Source organism: Camelina sativa, chromosome 10 (genome assembly GCF_000633955.1).
Source record: "Camelina sativa cultivar DH55 chromosome 10, Cs, whole genome shotgun sequence".
NCBI classification, from domain to species: domain Eukaryota; kingdom Viridiplantae; phylum Streptophyta; class Magnoliopsida; order Brassicales; family Brassicaceae; genus Camelina; species Camelina sativa.
In genome coordinates, this window is record NC_025694.1 from 21231870 (window position 1) to 21237753 (window position 5884).

Consider the following 5884-nt stretch of genomic DNA (forward strand, 5'->3'; position numbering starts at 1 on the left):
CAGAGCCTACATCATGATGTGTCAAAGATACTTCTAAGAATACATTGGGAAATTTAACATTAGTTACTATCAAAAGATTTTGTGACATTAGAAAAAGATTTTTACTTTCATTGGTTGTCGGAGCAAGCCATTTTGAGATAGCAAAAAGACGTGAATATGTTCTCTCCACACATAAGAAGGGCAGAGCCGAGGTTCTCTCTATAGTGGAGAAGGTTGGACGCAAGGTTATCTCCCCAAGGGAGGAAGGTGGAAGAGGTTGGACGCAAGGTTATCTCCCTAAGGGAGGAAGGCAGAGCCAAGGTTCTCTCCACGGTGGAGGAGGTTGGACGCAAGGTTCTCTCCATAAAGGATGAGGGTTGAGCCGAGGTTTTCTTCATGGTGGTCATACATTATTATGATGATACATCATTGATTAGTATATTCTGTAATATATTTTTATTCAAAATGTTTTTTGAGCCAACAATTTTAGTAATTAAAAAATTACGCAAAAGTGAAAGTAAAATAGTAGGCTTAATGTGTTCTTATAGACATTTTATAACTAATGATAAAGAATATATTTGTAATATAAAGTATATTTAGGTGTAAAAAATAAACTTTTAATAGTAACACACATAAAAGATTTGTAAATGGATATAAATCAGTGTATTATAATAAAAATAAAATTTATAAACAACGTACACCAAATTTTAATATATTTTTATTAAATTTAATTTAATTTATAAAACTTTAAACCCGCACATCGGGCGGGTCCTCATCTAGTATTCAAATAAAACTAAAAAAATATACTACACAAGATTCCTAATTCCTAATAAGATCTTTATCGATAAGTATAATAAATTTTGTAAATATAAATTATAGTAATTAATTAATTATTATTCTACTCGCCCATAGTATGGGTTGTTACCTTGTATGACATTATCATTTAGGTAAAGAATATTCAAATAATCATGTATGTATAGTAATTTATTTTACCACTAGATTAGGACCCGCGCTAGAGCACGTGTTGAAATTCCTTTAATTTATATTATAAACTTAAAATAAAATATAATTTATATGATTGTTTTTAAAAGTTTTTTGAATAAAACATTATGCAATAAAATCATATGCTAAATATGATGGCTTGAAAAAACACCTATTTTTTAATTTTTATATTGTTAATTTTATAATTATATGTATGAGAAATGATTATGTTTGTTGTTTGTTTTTATTTTAATTTTTGAACAGGTTTGGTGAAATTCTTTTAATATGACCCGTGCTTAGGTAAGATTTTATTTTCAGCTGCACAATAAAATATTGGAAATCACGATTAAGTGTGATAAATTGCCAAGATTTTATTCCTTTTTACGTCTAACAGTATATTTTTATGCCTACCAGTATATATTTTGTAACAATACATGAAATACTAAATATTTTATTTTGGAAATTGTATAAATCATTGGAATATTCTTTTTAAGAAGATTCGTTGGGATATTCTTAAGTGTATTCATATAGCCTACGAATTGTCCATTTAATCTATAACCTTTTTTGTAACCAACCTATATTTAATGTATAACCTATTTTGTAACCAACTTATATAAATTATATAGTCTACAAAAAAAGTTGTGTACTTCCGTTTTATTATATAAGGGATTAGATATACTATCTTGATAGTATATGATAATCATTATAAATTTAGTAAATTATAAACCAAATTAGTAGATATATTTTAAGAACCTAAATGATTTCCCAAATTTTTAAGGTATATTATATTAGTAATCAGTTTTGTTTGTTTTATATTACTTATTGTGTTTTATGCAATATTTTAAGGATTAATTTTTTTAATATATTTTTTTTTAATTTATAAGTACAAAGTACATGTAGTACTTAAAAAATGTTAATATAACTATTTTGCTTGGTTCTTTGGTCAACAATACGTCTAATTTTGTTATTTTTTTAAGTTTGGGCCTAATTCTGTGTAAGCAATTCAGTACTTTCGTAGCACAAACGCTCAAGCTGCTCCGATTTACCGAAAATAAGCCGGTGATGAAGATGCAGCATTTGAACAAGTGTTTGAACTACTTCAGAAGGACACGACACTAATACAAGAATAGAGTATTGAGTGATCTATGGCGGCGATTATCAAGACTCATATAGGATTAGAAGGCAAGAGAAGCTTCTAGAAGGTCGAAGAGTTTCATGTTTACAATTGGAGTGTAAACATGAAGAAAGTGGAAAATTTCCTAAACCATAAAGAAAAAGGAAATTGTCCAATTCCTATTAGGATTAGATTAGGTAGTTTGCTAATTAAATAGCTAATACCTAGATCTATAAATAGGGGTGTTATAGCTAGGTTGAGCTTTAGCACAAACAAAAGAAAGTTAATCTAGATACTAAGTTTTAGTCTAAAAGAAAAAGAGCTAAGAACTTAGGGAGAGCAAGAGAGTTCTTTAAGAGAGTTTTGAGAGATTAGAAAATTGTTTAGAACAAACTTGTAAACAGATTTTCTATCAATCAAAAAGTGTTTAAAGAAATCGTTATTCAAATTGTTCAGATCTTAAGTTCTCGCACTTTCAATTGGTATCAGAGCGGGGCTTGTTCAGATTATTACAGGTGAGACTCTGTGGACAAGATGGAGAGCTACGGAGATCTGATCAACAACAACAAGGTTGTCTTGGATGACGGAAACTATGGGTTCTGGAAGTCGAGGATCAAATCTATCATCGGAGGTATTGATCGTCTTGCTTGGAAGACTGTTCTAGAAAAGTGGGAGGAACCGACAATCAAAGATGAATCAGGCAAGAAAATTCCCAAACCTGAATCAGACTGGACCGATGAAGAAAAAAAGAGATCAAAGTTCAACTCAAGAGCATTAAGCGCCATTCATTGTAGTGTTGGAAGAAAACAGTTCGAATTGATTTAAGGATGTGAAACTGCTAAAGAGGCATGGGATATCCTTCAAATTCATTATGAAGGAACAACAAAAGTACAGAGTTCGAGAAAAGATATGTTGGCCTCTAGATTTGAGAATCTAAGGATGGAGGAGCATGCATCAATTTCAGACTTTAGTTTAAAGTTGAGTGCTCTAGCACAAGAAGCCTTAACTCTTGGGAAAACTTATAAGGATCAGAAGTTAGTCAAAAAGTTTTTAAGATGTCTTCCATCAAGATTCATGGGATACAAGACAGCCTTAATTCTCTCTCAAGACTTAGACAATCTCAGTTATGGTGAAGTGGTCGGAATGCTACAGGCACACGAGATGGAACTTAATGGAAATAAGAAACCAAGAGGAATAGCTCTAGCAGGTAGCAAAGACGTAACTGACCAAAGAGAAGAAGATGTTGTGAGCCTGTTGGTAAGAAGGTTTGATCGAGCTTTAAGAAGAATAGAACAAGGTCAAGGTCAAAGGAAAAGGTAAATCATTCAAAAAGACAAGTGAGGACAAAAAGGCTGATATGCAGTGTCATTTTATTCGAGATATGCATGGGATATGGTCATTTTATTCGGGAGTGTCCGACAATCAAGTTGCGAGATGCCAAGTGCACAATTTGCAAAGGTACAGGACATACACATGAAGAGTGTGTGACTAACCCTAATGCTAAGAAAGAAAAATCTATGATTAGCATTGAGGATGAATCAGACAATGACAGCAGTAGTGAAGAAGAGCTCATTAATTTAGTGGCTATGGTAGAAATCACTGAATTTGAGAATGGGGATGAGGTAACTGATTCAGACTGAGAAGAAGAAGAAGTTCTTGACATTGTTCAGAGTTACAAAGAAGTGCGAAACACACTTATTACTCTTGGAAAGGAAAATCAAGGGTTGGTGAAAGAAAAATTTCGTCTAGAAGCACTTGTTATGTCCTTGCAAGATGAATTGATGAATGAAAAACGGATTGCTAAGGATTCGCTTGATTTGATGAAAGAGAAGTTGGTTCTATCAGCAAAAGCAGACAAGTTTGAAGAAGAGCTGCTCAATGAAAAGAAAAAAACCGCAGAACTACAATCTGAATTTGATCAACAGTATAGGAAGATTCACATGTTCGCCGGCACAAAGCAACTTGACAAGATTTTGAGCTATGGGAGAACTGAGTATACTCATAGAGGATTAGGCTATAATGAGAACAAGGGAGCTAAATCACATACAACTAAATTTGTGTCGGCTGAAGCATATCAATCTGAGAAGGAGACATCTACGAGTATTTCTAACGGGTCTTTAAGCTGTTATTTTTGTGGGAAACGGTTTTTGTCACTTCAAACGGTTTTGTTATAAGTATTGGCAGAATGTCTATACCTTAGAAGACAGGTTTGGATGAAGAAAGCTGACCTATATCAGTCAGGGTCAAGTGTAGCTTCTGGATCAGGATTTAGATGCAATATGGCCATGATTACTGAAGAACGAGAAGATACGGAACCTTGGTTCTTCGATAGCGGTTGCTCAAGACACATGACTGGAACCAAAAGTAATTTACAGAATATTAAGAAATTGAAAGGAGGTACAGTAACATTTGGAGATGGAAGTCATGGGTTCATACAAGGCAAAGGTACAACATGTGATACAGAACTTCCACAGCTTGTGATTGCCTATCTAGTTCAAGGATTGCATGCAAATCTGATAAGTATTAATCAACTCTGTGACGAAGGATTGTTAGTCTTATTCACAAAGGTCGATTACAAAGCATTGGATGAATCAGGTAATAGCAAGTTATATGGTGTGACATCAGGAAATAATTGTTACTTGTGGGAGAAACATTCAATGAAATGCTACAGTGCTCAAGGCAGTATAGATCTCTGGCATCAATGACTTGGTCATATGAATACAAGAAATCTTACTACTCTTGTGAATAAAGAGATAATACGAGGGGTACCCAAGATTAAAAGTGAGGAAAATATTGTGTGTGTACCTTGTAATCAGGGAAAACAAGTCAAGATTCAGCACAAAAAGGTTCCAGACGTTCAATCAAAGTCAGTTCTTGATCTGATTCACATGGATTTGATGGGACCAATGCAAGTGGAAAGCTTAGCTGGAAAGAAGTATGTGTTTGTACTAGTTGATGATTACTTCAGATACACTTGGGTACGTTTTATCCGTGAGAAGTCAGATATAATAGACAGTTTCAAGATCTTAGCTTTACAACTACTTAATGAACGTGGAGGCATCAAGAAAATTCGGAGTGATCATGGTGGAGAGTTTCAAAACGAAGCTATGAAAGATTTTTGTGAACAACATGGGATTGCACATCAGTTCTCAGCACCAAGAACTCCACAGCATAATGGAGTGGTAGAAAGAAAGAATAGAACTCTTCAAGAAATGGCAAGAGCAATGATACATGGAAACCTTGTTCCTAAAAAGTTTTGGGCTGAAGCTTTGAACATTGCTTGTTATATAATTAACAGAGTCTATGTACGAAGAGATACGACCACGACGCCTTATGAGCTGTGGAAAGGCAAAATACCAAATCTGAGCTATTTCCATTTTTTTGGATGCAAATGCTACATTTTAAATGACAAAGATTATCTTGGTAAATTTGATTCCAAAAGTGATGAAGACATGTTTTTGGGTTATGCGGAGAGTAGCACAGCGTTTAGAGTGTACAACAGACGTACAAGCTTAATCATGGAATCAGTAAATGTGGTTTTTGATGATCAGTCTGTAGTTGTACGAGAAGATGATTCAGACAGTGAGTCAGAACAAGTAAGTATCACTAAAGTACGCAATGAAGTTTCTGAGTTGGATATTCCTGTTACAAAACCGGAAGAAGTACAACAAGTTCATAAGAATCACTCTGCATCTGATGTCATTGGAGACTTGAATGGAAAAATGAAGACTAGAGGAATTCAGCTTGACTTTAAGAAGATGACAAGCTACCTTACAACTCTAGAAACAGTTTTCTATGAGTGTTTTGTGT